This window comes from Spea bombifrons, chromosome 2, assembly GCF_027358695.1.
Source record: "Spea bombifrons isolate aSpeBom1 chromosome 2, aSpeBom1.2.pri, whole genome shotgun sequence".
NCBI classification, from domain to species: Eukaryota; Metazoa; Chordata; class Amphibia; order Anura; family Pelobatidae; genus Spea; species Spea bombifrons.
This window is the reverse complement of record NC_071088.1, coordinates 26243495-26260895: the sequence shown is the minus strand read 5'-3', so window position 1 is coordinate 26260895 and position 17401 is coordinate 26243495.

Genomic DNA, 17401 nt, shown 5'->3' with positions numbered 1-17401 from the left:
TACATAAAGGAAATCAGTTTCCCAATGATAGAAATCAATCAGCTTTTTCGTCCCCCCCAAGACTAGACCAGTTTGCAAAACATGTTCTACGCAGAAAGGCTTCTTGTAGTATTTGTACAATGGTCTGCACAGGTACAGGTGAGCAGCGCAGACATTACAATATTCCGTCCGGTTTTGGGGGCCCAATTTTCAGAAGGATATAGATATTTTAGAGAGAGTTCAAAGAAGGGCTTAAAAAATAACGAATGGTTTGCAGGATAACGAAAAATCAAGAAAAAAATGACAAGAGTGACTTTCATTAATTTGTTACATTTTCCTTTGACTCAAATAATATTTTTGAAACCCGATTTATGCCCAATAGTTTAAGGAATAAAACCGGTAAAATACTGGTAAAATAAAAACAAAAGTGAAAGAAGGGAAAACAATTCTTTCCCCGGTGTGTGGGGCGGCTCGATGGGCCAGTTATAAGGGAGATTTCCCCATCTGGCCCATTTACATCATTATTATTATTATTATTATAACACATAATGGGAATAGCTTTTTGTGACGTACCTTGCACTTTACCGGTTATGAAGGGGTTAAAGGATTCCAACTTGTGTAGCCTGGAGAAGAGAAGATAGAGTTGGGGTTAAACATTAGAGAATCAAAGAAGTAAATATATTTGAAAGGAGAACAGTTTGGAAGAGAGGCCATCAACTAAAGCGACAGCGTCAGAGGCTTAGATGTTACGTAAGTTTTTAGTTTATCTGAGAGAGTGGTAGATACGTGGAACAGCTTTCCAGCAGAAAAGGTTATTCTGATTAGGACATTTTAACATGAATAGCATCCGCATAGCTCTATTGTGAACATAGACAAGACAAAATACCAAGCATGAGCTTTGTGATTTTTGCAACAGAAAAAAATGGTCAGACATCCAATTCCGTGTTTCTATGTAGTGTGTGAGCTTAAGCTTTTGGAACCTCAGCAGTCTCTTCTTCATTCCATCCAAGGAAAACACCTTTGGGGTCATGGAAGCTTATGTGACCCTACATGCTATTTATTTGCTGCCCCATCCTGAACTAAAAGCCACCAAATCAGCTACGTGTATTTTCCTTATTGTGTTTCTGTGTCATTTTGGAAACAGATTAGAGTGTGAATAGAAAGCGATTGGCACTCCAGAGACGTGGACTACGATACTCATGATAACGACAAAGAGTCATGGGACTGTAACCCCTTAGCTGCTGGTGTGTGAGCAACCAAAGACGAAAGCACCTGGAAGAATCTAGTAGTATTCTATATGCATTATAAAGGGCCATTGGTTGTGAGCTTCCAGTGAAAACACGCTGAGCCGGCCCTGTATCATGCATAAAGATATCAGGCAGGTGAAACAACTTTGGGGTTAATGAATACACACCCAAAACCGAATAGTGATTCCATAATTGGGATATGAGTATTTAGTGCGAAGAACCCCGGCGCTCAGAACAGCAACAGGTTCAGTGATGAGATATCCGTCCAAAACATCACAGAACCACCGATGTCTGATGTCTTGTCAGAAATCGGCTTTCAAAAGGACAAGAGTGTGTTTACACCAACTGTGCACATCTATTTATTTATTTATTACTTGTGTGTTGTCACGGCAACCTACAAAAAGAACCCACATCAAAACAATTCAATAAAAACATTTTTACTAGCTGCTATTTTTTTGGGGGGTAAAACGCGTTAACGAAACGATCTATTTATAAAGAGCGAGGGCTTGGAGACATGAAGAAGGCTTTCATAGGGTAAGAAAGGTTAGAAAGCACAACTTAAGATTTTTCTTTTTATTTAAAATTTTGCTTCCTCTGCTGAATTTCTCCGTTCACAGAAACCATGCTGACAAAAGGTATTTAGTGTTTCCTCTTGTAGGAATAAAACCAGTTAAGTCAGAAAGTTCTTCTTTTTTTTTTTTGATGTTGAAGGATAACGGCATAATAAATGGCCTTCTGCACAGAGGATATTCATTAGAGCTGAGAAATACTGCAATGGAAAGCTCAGCGATCTCACATAAAGCCTGAAAGAGCAGAATAATCACCACAATAACGGCAGCTTAAATGCCGAGCCTGGTCTTTGAATCGGGTTCAGTCTTCTAGGGTAGGGTGACCAAATGCCCCCTTTAACCCTTGATGGTTATGGAATCGGTATATTTTAGGGATCAATTTATTTTTTTTACAGTAAAATATGGTTCCCCTAATCGTGTCCCCTCTTTCCCTCTCTGCTGTGTGAGGATGATGGGACTTTCAGTCTTGCACAGTCAATCATATAGGTTTATGCTAAAAAAATAATTTGTGCATCTTAGCGTCTACAATGCTGAGAACGCGTTATTTTGCCTGATTGTACAATGGTTAGTCCATTTCCTTTGAGTGGCTCCCAACTGTTGCCTAAATGGACTTTGAGTCAAAAATCCTCTTTATGAGCCTGAAACTACAGTGTTATACAGAGATTTTCCAGGACATACCCCTTTCCTTTAAGTGTTTCCAGTACTTCAGGGTGGTGAGGAAAGGCCAGTTGTGGCCTGAACGTTGACCGGCATGCTCACTATGGAATACATTGTATTTTTGTTTTGCCCAAACATACCATTTCTGAAGTTAATTGTATTTTTTTTTACTTTTTTCCCCAGTGTGCTCTTGGCCATTTTCTAGTATTTTACCAATTTTAAAGACCCAACTTCTACCTAAAACGATTCTGTATCTTCACACAGGGAGTCCTTTCTTAAGATATCCCAAGACCAACCACTCTCCCTTACATGTACGGTAACTTCAATGTGGTGTTTGAAGTGTCACGCCTCGGCCTGCACCCCCTCTCCTATGCGCTGATTAGAGCCCCAGGCCTAGCGATGTAGGAAAAGGGGGCCGCAGCCAGTCCTTCCCCGGAGCTCAGAATGTGCCTCTCTATGAAAGCTGCTTTTGTCTTTTACGGCTCCGGCTCCTGTTTCATTTTGGTTGGAAATAGCTGATTATTTATACAGCAAGTCGATTCCGCAGAGTGAAAAGAAACAAGTGTCAGGGCGAATGAGAGAGCTTTTACAGTGCTGTTCTCATATGCTGGTGTCAGCGGTCTTACAAAGCTCCCAGTGAGGCACTCTTTGAATCCCTCCAAGCTGCACATCTCCCACTGCTACCAGCTATTAGAGCGTGCGCTCAGCGTGCGGCTTATACTCCAGCTATTTCTTACTAGTAAAAGTTGTTTTTTTTGTCTCTTGAAACCAGGGGTGGCATTCACTGCCACTTTCCTACTGCCCCATTGCCTTTACAAACTGTAATTACTCTTGCATAGTAGAAGGGCAACCAGGGGCAGAAAAAGTGTCAGGAGGACAGCAGTCTCAGTGAGCAATGTCCAGCTGGAGCCCACACATTAGCTTGAGAATAATGGGTTAAACAAAATATCCAATCCACTATTTCCTGTCCTGGTACTAGAAAAAGGGACATTACTCTACATTGATCATTCGTTCACACTGTAGTGCAAAATAAGACCCTTCGGTCTGACATCAGCATCCCCTTAGCATTCTGACATCAGTGCTTCATCACATGACATCAAAGTATCTGTGGCCTGCTCTGTAATGACAATCATATTAATAAGGAAGGTGTGATTATTATTATTTATTGTTTTATATAGCGCCATCAAATTCTGTAGCGCTGTACAGTGGGTGGACACGACACAAGTAGTATGTAACATAACAATTTGACACATTTCTGATGTAAATATAAATGGACTCCACTTTCTGCAAGCTTCAGATTCACACCAGTCTTCCTCCATGCTGCACTCTAATATCTGTCCATAAGAACCTATTCCCAACCATTAGAAGCCCCTGCAGTGACCTGTTTGTATTAAGTCAGTCCTCAGCAACCACGGGGTTAAGACCCCTCTGGATTCCTCTGCACTTAGCACACTTCCAGCATTCTTGAATCCCCCCACCCCCGCCAAACAAAGCACAACCTGCCAGGGGGAGCCGCAGGGCACACAATATCACTCCTTGTTCACCAATTTATTCAGCGTCTGTGCCCAGTGCTTCACGGAAAGCCACACTCATTTCCTGACCCGGCTCTAGTTACAGACGAGCAGAGGAGACGGAGAAAAGCAAGTCTCCTCCAACTCTCATCCTTCCACCGCTTCTAAGAACCAGACAGAGGGATCAAGAGCAGTTTATTCACTAAAACGCTACAAAAAAATCTGTCTTATATAAAAATGAATATATATATATATATATATATAAATGCACCGAATGCAAAGTTACTTTAACTGTATTATTCTATGCTTTATTATTTATTTTTGTTGCTATAAGTCACAAGTTTTTTTCAGTTTTACTGTGCATTAAGAATGGCTTATTCTTGCTGGCCCTGCAAACTGCATGAAACTCTGAGGGAAAAACCTTGGTGTTTAAACTATGCATTATACAGGGTCTAATATGCACTTCTTCCAGCAGACACGCTCTGGGGTTGGCCTCTTACAATGTACAGTGGTGTCTGTGAGCAGTGTCTTTTGCAAAAAGTCCTGGTTTAGTGAATATACCCTACTGGACATTCTGTCTTCAATACTGAGCCACCCATCCAAGCTTTATAACATTATCTTTTACTTATAGCAGATACCATAACACTATGACAATGAAGGTGACAACAGTAACACTAAAATTGACAATATACATGACAATAAGACAAACACTTGTTAAGACAAATTGGTACAGAAGGAGTAGATGGCCCTGCGCTTCCAATGTTTAAAGCTACTAGGCTCCCATAACGTTTCAGACGCCTTTGTTGGGGGGATACGTGGCTGGTAGCCAAAAACCATCAGTTTGCCCACCAACCACTCATTCAAAATTATCAAATATTCACCAAATGGAACTCTACAGCAAGCAAATGAATGAAGCACAGAGAGGATCCAGTTATAAAAACCCAGCTTGATTTCTTCCAGGTGCCTCCTGTGGCTATATGTGGAACTGCAACTGCACCTACATTTTCCCCTCCAACTCCCTCATCTACAGCTAACCAGCACTAGAAAACATCCACAGTCAAAAAAACATTGTAACACCATTTTATTGTGTATTGCAATATATTAATAATTTATTGCATAATATTGGTTAATATAAAATCCTTAAAAAAATTACATTCAGATTTCTGTCCTTTTAGAAATATGGTAATAAAGAATGTTTCTGTGCAAGGTAGAGGTTCCATCAGTGACACACAATAATAAAAAGCTCTGGTGTATATAATACTGAGGCAATGCAATAAAAAAGCTCTGCTGTATACTGTATACAACACTGTGATTGTGAGCCTTCTAACCCCAAGCAACGCTCAGATTTTAAAATGATATACAACATACTTTCAGTGATACTTTTAGTGATACTAAACTTTATTTTTCGCCATCAATAAAAAAACAATTATCCAAACCCTACTTATATGCTGCAGTACTGGCGGCCATACTGTTGGAGAAGAAACAAGGCAGTAGGATGTTATTTTCGGAATGGTAAGTCCCATAACTTTTCACAAACTATATTTCCCGATGCATTGTATTGGATTTTCTCTAATCTTGAGGTTTTAGTAATTATGATCCAGACTGCAGCCTTTCTACTTTAATCTTTTATGTCTTTTGTTTTTCTTTGTGTAGTTTTCAGCAGACAGATTATGGCAGCAGAATGTTTGAAGCATGAAAATCATTCATTAGGTAGGATAAAAGGGTAAGGTTTTCCTATAGTGATCAAGGCGTGCAGAAACATGTGAAATATATTACTTTTTTGTAGTTTCCATCAGTGTTATTTCATTTAGCTGGTTACTATAAAAAGTTGTATTATAGCAATCAGTTAGGCTAAACGCATGCAGGTTTTGGGAGAGATGATCTGGGAGTGTATAGCAATGTTTTTTTAACTTTTTGGGAGTACAATTAGTAATTCATTTTACACCCGGAATCAAACGTGTCTTTAGTAAGCACTCTCAAATACCACCGACTTATGAAGTCAGATGGATATTGGGGCACTGACTTCAAAATAAGGGTTACATACACGGAATAATAAGAACCGATGGCTGAGACAGCAAAACTCGATACATGGCAGTATGTCCCCTTGTTTCTGGCCATATGTTGGTAACTGATGCTGCAAGATTAACACTTACTACGTGTATTGGAATAGCAGTCATATAAAGTGTGAACCCATTTTGCCAACATGTTCAGTGCACATCATAATCCACTGGGAAAAAAGAAAAGAACACAAGAAAGTAAAGATATTGGCTAAATTTAGCTGTTATTGCAGATTGACTGATGACTTTGTTTGTGACTACAAAATACACATAGGCGATCACTGCTGGAGGACGTTAATCTACAAATGAGCAGCCAACAGGTCACTTGCCACCTGGGCCTTCAAAAAAATATCGTTCCCAACACCTGACCTGTAAGTATCAAATAATATTCCTTTGGGCAGTCATGGAACATTTCTTGAAGTCCTGAAATCAATCCTTTCTGGGTTGGTCCTATATGTGCCACACACCTTTCTAATGAAAAATATACAAATATTATGGTAAGCATTTGGATATAAGGTTGCTGTTAAATGTACTTTTTTGTATAACAAGCATACACAGGTTTGTGAATATTAAAATACAGTTTTTACGTATCAGTACCAAGCCAAACGCTCCCAAACATAAAAGTACATGCATTATACTAGATTTAGGTTAAATCTGTATTTTCACTCACGATCGACTATTTCTTTTATAGACTCGATTGGGCTGAATCTTGGCAGTTTTCACAAGAGTTTGGCCCTTGCCAATTTTAAGGTTCAGTTGCTTTTGAGAACGAAGGAAGGTATTGGAAAACGTGATATTTGACAAAAATTAGACTTTATTCTTTACTATGCTGTAGAAAAAGAGTGGTCTCTGACAAAAAGGGTACTGTAAGTGTGTTTTTCTTGCTTAATCCACTGTGCCCCACTTCATGAAAAAAAATATATGTATAAAAAAAAGTGTAGAGTACACAGTGTCCTATTCAATGTCTGGAAACCTAGCCCCAGCCTGAAAGAAAGCACTGAAAGAAATACAAGCATTTTTCTCTTATATTTTTTTTATAATAATGGAGGCAGACAATATTATTATTTTAAACTCCTAGCTTTCCTCTTCAGCTATACTCTTTGGGAAAAAAACAGCCTAAAAAATGTGGTATGGAGGTTGCGTGTTTGTAGTACAGTGCTAGGTCAACGGTGCCTCTACCATGCAGCATAAGGGCAACTTAGTAAAATCATGTGAGGGATGAGCAGCACATAAGTCACTTTGTGACCTTGCTGCAGTGAGTCCCTAAATATGAGATTTTTTTTACTCAGTGTTTTTTGTTTATTTAAATATTGACTCGGTTGTTGATTTGTTTTTGTTGTATTTCAGCTAGTACAGAAATGTGTCTCAGGACTGGCTAGAAAGCTTAGTTTCAGACCAGGTTGTCTTAGTCTGTCCAACGTTGCGACGAGACACTAGAGAAACGGGTACTTACGTCTAATGTGGTCAACCCATACATAGCGCATGAGCAGTTTGTTAACCCTGGGTTGGTACACTGTTGTCAGCTCCCTGTTTAATGAAGTGGCCACAGTTCCACCTGTCCCACGCACGGAAATCCACAGTGGTGAGAGGTAGTCAAATGGACATGCGACTTCTGGATATGTTTTCCATAGAGCCATATTCAAGGTTCAATGTGTTTATAAAACTACTAGCAATGGGCAGCAGGCCAACAGAGCAAACAATTATGCCAATGTGCTGACCCCAGGCAATGGGCACCATCCTTTCGTAGGACAACATGTATTGCAACATGATTAGCCATCTCCCTCCTTATAAGATCTGCATGAAAGTTTTAAACACAGGCAAATAGTATAAAAATAAAATGCCAAATTGTGACACGGAGGAATACGTATTTATTTCAAGAATGTTTAAGGTTTGAGCCTTAGAACTCCTGAAATGTCATGGAAAGCATCACAAAGGCAGAGACATTTATTCACTGCAATCATAGGTGGAATTTCACGAGAACAAAAAAAGCAAAACATATGGTGGACATGATCCTATCCCTTTGAACACGTAAGGGACAAGCATTCCAGCATTAGTAAGGCAGTTCCACCTTTACACTCAAATACTTCCTTCCATAGCCTTTCAGACTTTGTTGGAGTTAAACAGTTTAAGTAACAGTTGAGCTACTCCTTAACAGCATGATAACTATTTTATCTGAAAAGTAACCCAAATTCTTCAAATCCGGGTAACCCAGTACACAATTGTGTAAGGTTCCTGAATTAACAAGTTCTTAAAAATTTACATTACGTATTTTCCCTTTGTCAATGGTTTTGATATCATAGACTAATAAAGATAGTCGTAAACATTGTCATCTGTCAGTCTTTTGAAATATAGGCCACAGGATAAACTGACTCACTTCTAACCATGCATCCAAGCACAGCTAGGATTAATAAAAAAATGATTATTTAGAACCTTGCCATTCAGTGTCCACTATGACAAATGAAATTAAAATGTTGTCAGCACATTGTCATGTCTATTTTGACATGATGATACATCCTCAAAGAGTTCCAAAGACAAAATCTGTCTAACACCCCTTTATAGAATTGGGAACCCAATCCATCCACTCGTATTTTGGCAACTCCAGTTACAGGAATGTCTGCTTTAGTAGGAATACCCCAAAAACATTGTACCTTTCTGAAAGGGATACAAGATGTTTTACCTCGTAGCAGGAGAAGAATTATAATCACTATATGCCATGTACTTCTTCCATGACATCATGTAATTGGAATACCTCATGCTAATTAGAATGTCTGGAAAATGTGCAATAACTATTATTACTGTTAAAAAAAAAAAAAAAATTGGGGTAAGTCAAGTACTACTGTTGTGACAGTTTTGGGGTGTATCCGTATGGCAAAGGATAAAAAAAAAGTTCTCTCATTATCTCTCATCTAGCTCATATTTTGTAATATTTTATTGCCTTTGTCTGTATTAGTGAACGTTACATCATGGAAGAGATTCATTTCGAATTAGTATAAAAAATATACATATATTATTAATCATATGTAACAAATGTTTTGTATCATCTCAGTTCGCCAAAATTCTACAGAGATTTAAACTAGAAAGGACAATAATTCCTCACATAGCAAAAAAAAACCTTTAAAAAAGGCAATATTTCAAAATAATATGCAGTAGTAATATATTAAAGTAAAAGACTATAAATAAAATAGAAAAGTCCCGCCTTGGCAGTGTTCCTCATAGCTGCGGAGACATAACCATGTATTTGTAAGGCTTAAAGCAAGTGGCGGAAAGGCCAAGCACTGCAGTTAAAAAATAATGGATTTTTTTGGAAAACACCATAAAATAAAAAAAATTATGCTGATGCTCCACAGGTGCAAAAAGGTTGGCATACTTGTGGACATGTGGATTATGAAAGTTAACCCCTTCTAGTGTATGCCTAAACTGCATTAATGTTGTTTAAGGTCACCTACGTGGGCTGCATGTGCAACCATTAATTTGTGGGGTTAGGTACTTTTAAGAAAATTATTTTGGTTCTGTTACTTTTACTATTTAGGTTTGTAGTCTGTGGGGAAAACCCCTTTTTAATCACTAAATGTTTTAGTGGATAAATGAGATAAACTACAGCATAAATAGAAAATTGCTTTGTCTCCCTGCTCCAGGAGTTGAAGGTCTGTACGAGTGACCATTAGAGTCTCTCGTACATACCTTTAACTCCTAACGTGGAAATTGGCCTGGGGAGACCATTGGATTCTCCGCTCCAGGAGTTATAGGTCCATGCGAACGACCAATAGAGTTGCTCGTACAGACCGTTAACTCCTGACGGAGAAACTCCTGCTGCAAGAGTAAAAGTTCTGAACAAGCGACTATTGGTCGCCGGCTGGGAGCTCCTCTGCCATCAACCAATGAACTGCAGTTGGTTGCATTGGTTGATGGTAGAGCGCCCTGCTGGCGACCAACAGAGTCGCTCGTACAAAATTCTAAAATCCTGGTGCCGAAGCTCGGCCGGGGGAGACCATTGGTCTCCTTGCTCCAGGAGTTAAAGGTCCATACAAAGGACCAATAGAGTTGCCAGGGGTTAAAGGTCCAATTGGTTGATGCCAGAGGAGGCCCCTGCAGGCGACCAATAGAGTCGCTTGCGCGAACCTACGGATTTCCGCTCCCGGTAACCCCTGCGATCCTGCGTAGATAAGGTAGGCTACATGGGGGAGGGACCGTGGAGATTAGTAAACAAAGACGAACACAAAGATTCTTCGTGTTGTGTTTCTTCGTCTTCTTGTACGTTTTGCTGCCGCCATGTTCGTTTCTTCGGTATTCGCGCTGAACAACAAAAACGCACCCTTCGTGTTCGTTTTCATGTTCGCCCGAATATGAATGCACTAGTCTAGTCATCAGTATTGCCATTAACCCCTTAGTGACAAAGCCCGTACATGTACGGGCTTTGTATGCATTGTTTTCAATGGGTTTTGGGACCGCCCATTGTCCTTAAGGGGTTAAGAATCAGGTTGGTGTGGTGCAGAGAGTCACCCAAAAGATCACAACTGAGAGGTCTGTAGATAAAGGAAGTTTTTGTGGAACAAAATAAACATAATCTTGGATTTAGTCAATGCTAAACTACATGCTATACATACTGTATACAGCACTATATTTTATTCTAAATTGGAAATAAAAATATCTTCACCTTTTAATTATTGGGAACCATAACACAGAAATAAGAGCAACTTTCCTTTCCCAGAGGAACCTAAATTCAAGGAAAAATATGGCCCTCAATTTGCTTATGGCACTTGATTATGACAACAAATTCCAAGGACAGCTATTTTAGAGTCTTTTATTGTAATACACATCTACTGCATAACTTGGTTCAAATCAAATGCAGTTCTTAAGCACAGCTGTAAAACATCCAGCTACCCTTGACAGTAGCAAAATTTTGTACGAACAGAAACATTTCCTTGTTATCCAACATTTCATGTCAATGTTAGTGTTTAACCGCCTGACACTGTGCAAACATCTGTCTTTTTTATATACTTTATGGAAAATCAAGAGCGGACTGTGTTTGAAAAAAAATATTTATGCTGGTGAAGGAGCGATTTAATGGGACAGTCATGCCTGTTTATTTTAAGCATCCATGTAGCAAGCAGTATTTGCCTCTCTAAGTGAAACAAGCACTTGCTTGCCTCCTGGTAGGCAGCGTATGCCCATTCATTGGGGGTACATGCCTGATCCCACACAATGCATTCTATCCGAAAGCATGCTGAACATCAGTCTCAAAGGAGAAGAGCCAAACGGCTATGCGGAGAGATTCACAAATCTGTGGCTGCAAACATTACATATTTCAAGGAAAAAATAACATATGGCTTCCTTCCCTGATGTATTTAGTCTCAAGCTATTAAAAAAACATGGTTTGAAACTTATAGCCCAAACACTCGGTTTAATAAAAACATAATTTAAGTATACTAATAATTCTAATGTATTATTTAAAACTACAGCTATGCTAAAAATACTAGTTTAGAAAAGTTCCCTTACATACTCTGGTAGAGAAATATATTTTTTGCTATTTTTTTTTTTGTATAAAAAAAGAAAGTTATTTATTGGTAACATAGGTGTGCGTATTTATTCTGTAGCACTCTTGTGCCCCTTCCATTAGGCATTACATTATTTGGGGGCCCTAAATCTCCCTCCTCTCTGAACTGTTTCATTCAGGATGCACAAGAAGAGTCTGTGTTCACAGGGCAGGCTGTGGCTTTCTGCTGAGGCTGGGACAGAAAAGCTTTTCATCGCACTGGCCACAATTTGCGAGCCAGTAAAATCATAGGCATGAGGTTACCTGCCAACACAAACCAGGGGGGTTATAGAAGGAAACAGGGGGGTGAAGGTGCTAGGATTTCACAGCTCCCTCTTCCCACAGGCGCCAGGAATCAGCAACATCGGCACTTGGGGAATGATAGGAGGAGGTGTTGAAGTTTTGAGCTGGGCTTGTAAGCAGAGGGAGCTGGCAAGACACATGGGATGAATCCATGTGGTGTCTCTAGAACTAGCCTAAGCAGCCATGTAGTTACTGGCAGAAAGAGAGGTCCCAAAAACTGAAGAGTACGCAAAGTCCGCCCTTGGCCAAGACCTCCAAGGCACTGTAAGATCTAAATCAAAGTGAACAGACGTCAGTAACATTCTTAGAAGAGAATTCTGGAAAAAAATCCTCTAAAACAAAATAATATATCAAAGCAATTCCTGTTATGGTGAGCTGAATTTTGTACAAACAAACAAAAATAAATGAATGAAAATGTCATAATATATAATCTTATAAAACAACCAAAATACTTGAGGTTGGGTCAAATAAATGTTTTTTTTAAAAAAACTACATCTTCTGAATTTATATTTAATTATGTGTAGGTTTCAGTGTATTGTTTATAAACACATACCGAAAATTGATAGCACCCCAAAATGATTATATATTTCTTAAATGTTAGCTGAATGAAAGAAAACAAAAATATTACATTTGAAGCTTCAAAATATCCTGAATAATACAATACCACATGTGCGTTATAATTACATATTCACATGGTCACAACATGACCCCAAATCATGGGTGTGTAAAACAGTTTGAAGCAAAGAGATTTTGACGGTTGAACCAACAAAACATATCTTGGAGAGTACCCCTAAATATCACAATAACCTCCACAAACTATATACTGCTTGAAAGCACGGGACTTGAAGATTTCAGAAACTTACGTTTCACAGCAACCATAAAACTTCCAGGAACTGATCATTTTTTGTTATTTTCCCCAACTTTTTCATGTTCCACACATATTTGATAATGAATGCTACCTCCTTGCCTACCAGGAACAGAAAGAATGCACAAACACACATTTCTCATGTCTCCGAACACATAGGTAACACAAATGTGTGGTAAGTTAGCATTACATGTCCATGAGAAACCCCCAAATCATGAGCGCTCAAAGTGGTTTCAAGCTGAGAAACTAGCACAGGTGAACCAAAAATCCAGAGCTTGTGATTTTGTGGAATAACAAAATAAACACCAAAATAAACCCCACAAACTATATATTGCCTAAAAGTACACCCCTTGAAGATTTCAAAGGTACCCTAATTACCTTTCTAGGAAGGCTACTACAAACTGGACACCGGATTTTGAGGTTTTTGTCTTCTACCTTCTTCAACCTAACTAAATTTACCCCTACCCCATAATACACACTCTATATTGCCAGAAAACACACCGCCTGAAAATCACTTACATTTTGTAGGTGGACCACTACAGCCACAAATAAATTTATTTCCTCTGTTCACATTTTCCTGCATGTTGGACTCTTTCCTTTCGAAAAAGTCTTTCAATGGGCCTGGTGGAATTGAAATCTCTGCTTCCTTGTGTTATGAAGCATTTTTGTTTTCCTTTTTTGTGTCTTCTAGGGGTTATGTTGCAGATAGGGGACAGAGTGAGAGGTAGTGTTGAGGTACTGTTGGTGGATAGTGAAAGTATGGTAAGATTTTAAAGTAATGTTACAGTTAGTGTTAGACCAATCAATGACCTAAAGGGGAGAAGAGTGAGTGAACAGATAGCAATTTGTTAGGTTAAAAACCAAAATGAATATTAAAATAAAAATTCATAAGCTGTGACAGATTTAGCTCAATGATATTGATTTGGGAGGCCAATCCACAATCAGTGAGCAGATAATAAAAAATAATGTAATAAAGTAAACCAAAAATATATATTTTTGTGTGTGTGGGGGGTATTTGAGATTTATTTGTTTTTACCTGTAGGACCCGCGTGGCCCCCTATCTCACTGTAAGTTAGCTATGCATGATGGGATGGGTCATAAAGAGGCTATCATAATGATCAGATCACTCCTACACTTTGGGACTGAAGAAACCTTTACCCATCCCTGCAGCTGCCTATGGCAATTGGAACATGTAAACTGGCAATTGCAGGGTTAACACTGCACAATCACTTTCATGGAGCGAATGTGCAGCTTTTTTAATGGAAAAAAGGCCCCGCCCTGTTGTATGAGGGAAGGTCTTTCCTCAATGCATGGCATTGTTTGAAGTGGCTAAGAGCCGCTGATAGGGTTGGGGAACGTGAAAACTGCCGCTACTTAGCTGGCCGTGATGGCCCACTTTCCCTGCTACGTATGACATACCTGCTGTTTTCTAATGTTTGATTCTTAATACGTAGAAGTGAATAGAGGTGTGGCTTAGAATATATGACATTGATAACAGTCTGTAAAGCAGTTCTAATAAATATGTTTTACTTAAAAATATTCATTAATAAGCAAATTTCTGCACACATACACATATATATATATATACACATACATACACATACACAGTTTTAGGACTATAGAACACTAAGGCACTCAGAGCTCCTAGAAAAGAGGGACGTCATGGGACTAGAGAGATGCAAATTTGGGTCCAAAACGTACACTCAAGAGAAACAGAATCTGGTGTTAGATAAGAACCATTCAGTTCATCCAGTCTGCCTGTTGCTTTTGCACTCTTTAGTCTTGTCTATTGAAAATAGCCATCCCACTATACCATGCATGTTTAAATTCCCTGACTATATTAACACCAAACAGTTATGATATTATTCCACATAAGTCAACTGCCACAAAGTTTAAAGATTTACAGCAGGTATTAACATGGGAAGACTAAATGGGCACAGCAGTCCTTTTACAGCACAAAATTCTGTGTTTCTACACCTGCCAGCATGACGGAGGCCTAGGCTTTTCACCTACTTGCTGCTTTTTCCCCCAGCTGACATTGCATAAAGTGTCAGCTGTCTATTACATCATGGGGTAAAATGGGTACGATAATCACAGCCCACGTAAATGATTCAGGTTGGCCACCATTAGAATAGAGCGCTTGACTCAGCCGACACAGGAAAAGGAGAAGAATAAATGTCACTCCAGCCATATGTGATTTTAGCTTTCTTAGACACATTATAATCTGAGGTTGGTCTTGGAGGGGTATGTGGAAAGTTTTTCTCTGGCACGTTTTTTATTTTAAATTAACCCTACCAAAACATTTGGCTGTTCCTGGAAGGGCTGTATAATTGTGGTTTAACTCAATGTGGTACTGCTTAGCATAAGTGAGCTTCATCAGACCTAAAACATTTTTTAAGATACCCAGGTAATATCCTACAGCCAACAGTATTCAGTTTGTCCATATTCTGCAGCACCTAACAATTATAGCGTGGTGATAAGATACTAAATGGTATGTCTTACCATGGCTCTGTGGCCACAGTGGAATCTGGTCCGTAGATACTCAAAGGGATTTATACAAATTAAAACAAATCCAAACATTACAATGAAACGGAAAGTTATTAATATATGGGAAAAGGGCAAAATAAGCAAACATTATTGTATCCAGACAACAAATATCAGTTTAATTAGTAGTAATACCAACAATAAACATTAAAATAAAATTAAAACACACAGAGGGTGAAGAAAAGGGTGTGCAAACATGGGGTGATAAAAAATATCACATAGGTCAGTGTGAAACAGGGTGATTAGAATAGAAGAAAAGGGCCTAACGTTTGGAAAAAAGGGTATAATATGCCAATAAAATGTACAAAGGATACTGGAAAAAATAGGAAGATGATCCTGGCAACACTACTAGTCTTCTCTATGATCACAGGCATATCCAGTATATCAAAAGGAAAAATAGGTAGTTCCTTAGTAAATTATCTTCTAGAACAGTAATACATTTCATACAGCAGAACTGTAAGCTCAAAGCGACTTACTAAACAAAAATATATGAATGAGCTGTCGAGTCAAAATCGAAACCTTTAACACAGAACAATTTCAAAAGATATTCTTTCAGTCATTTCCACCAGCTTATAAAAAAACTACTTAGACCTGAGGTAGGATACGCTTAGTTCTCCTCCTGCAAATCACCCACCATAAGATAATCATCTGTACCAATTGCAAGAATGAGGGAGAGACCGTTCACAAGCTTAAACCTCATGTTATAGGAACATTCTAAAAAGCATGAGTTTTAATGTTGCCACATAAGTTCCATATTGCTTTTTTATGGATTTATTTATTTCCCCGTGAAGCCAGAAGGACTTGTGCTTCTCAGTTCCATCATAGTAAAGATGGGGGGCACATGCTCCAAAAGTGGGAAGGCCCAATCTTCATCCTCTGGAGCTGCACTCCCCACTGGGGGATATGTAGCTCCTTCCTTCCCAGGCCTAAGATTAAGGAGGGACGGATCTTCTAATGCCCCTCAGAAGAAAGTAGGTTGGCAGCCAAAAGGCACAGTGTGGAGTCATTCCATCCCCAGCCTATGGCTTCCAAGTTTAAATAAATACCCCTCCACCACCAGCCATTGGTTAGGGTAATTTATTTCATTGGTGAGGTAACAAAGTGCATAAAACAAAGGATCCAGGGTACTAAATTGTGCTGTTACCGGCTTATGAAGTAAAAAAAAACAGTGCCCCTGCATAGCCACCCACATGCTGAGCACTCTGGTGTAGACCCCTGCGCTGTTTGAATTTCTGACTGAATTTCTGACCATTACCACCCGCTCCCGCAATGTGTGTTCCACTCACATGTGTCCAATCCCGCCCGCTACCGCAACATACGTGTCCAATCCCGCCCACCCCCTTACCTGATCTGCAGATTTCCCGCACACTCCCGCAAGGCTGCCTTTGCATTGCTCCCACACAGAGTCTCTTCTCTTGTTCCACTCAAGAACACAGCAGAGTCAAGAGAATTTACGTCACTTCACGTGACTCCGCTGGGTTCCTGGGCAAAACAAGAGAAGAGACGCTGTGTGGGAGCAATGTAAAGGCAGCCTTGCGGGAGTGCGCGGGATTACTGGGACGCGCAGGTACATTGTCCGACAACCCGCTCCTACCCGCAACATCCAAAAAAACGCCCGCAAGTTTTTTGACTGGTCCCGCATCCCAATGCAGTCCTCTACTCTGGTGGATTAAACCTAGAGGCTCCATTGTATCCCTAGGGCTTCTTAATGCAAACTCAGTCTTATGGCCAGAGGACCAAGCTTTCCTTCTCTCACAGGTATCTCACTTGATCTTACCCAAAAGGCCAAGAAACATATTTGTGGAATCCCATGGAAACAGCAAGAGGTAAAGAAAGAACAGACAATGCATGTTACACAATGCTTGTGCGACTATACAGGATAGTGTTACCATTTTCCAAGACTTACTAAGAAACATTGGACCTAGGAAAAATTATTTTATATTACTAAATATGGATGAATCCTGGTGCCAGGTGTTCTCCCGGTAAGCGATGCACACGCACCTGGCCATCCACGTTAAGTAAAAGAGAACGCGATTCATCAGACCAGGCGACCTTCTTCCATTGCTCCGTGGTCCAGTTCTTATGTTCACGTGTCAATTGTAGGCGCTTTTGGGAGTGGAAAGGGGTCAGCCTGGG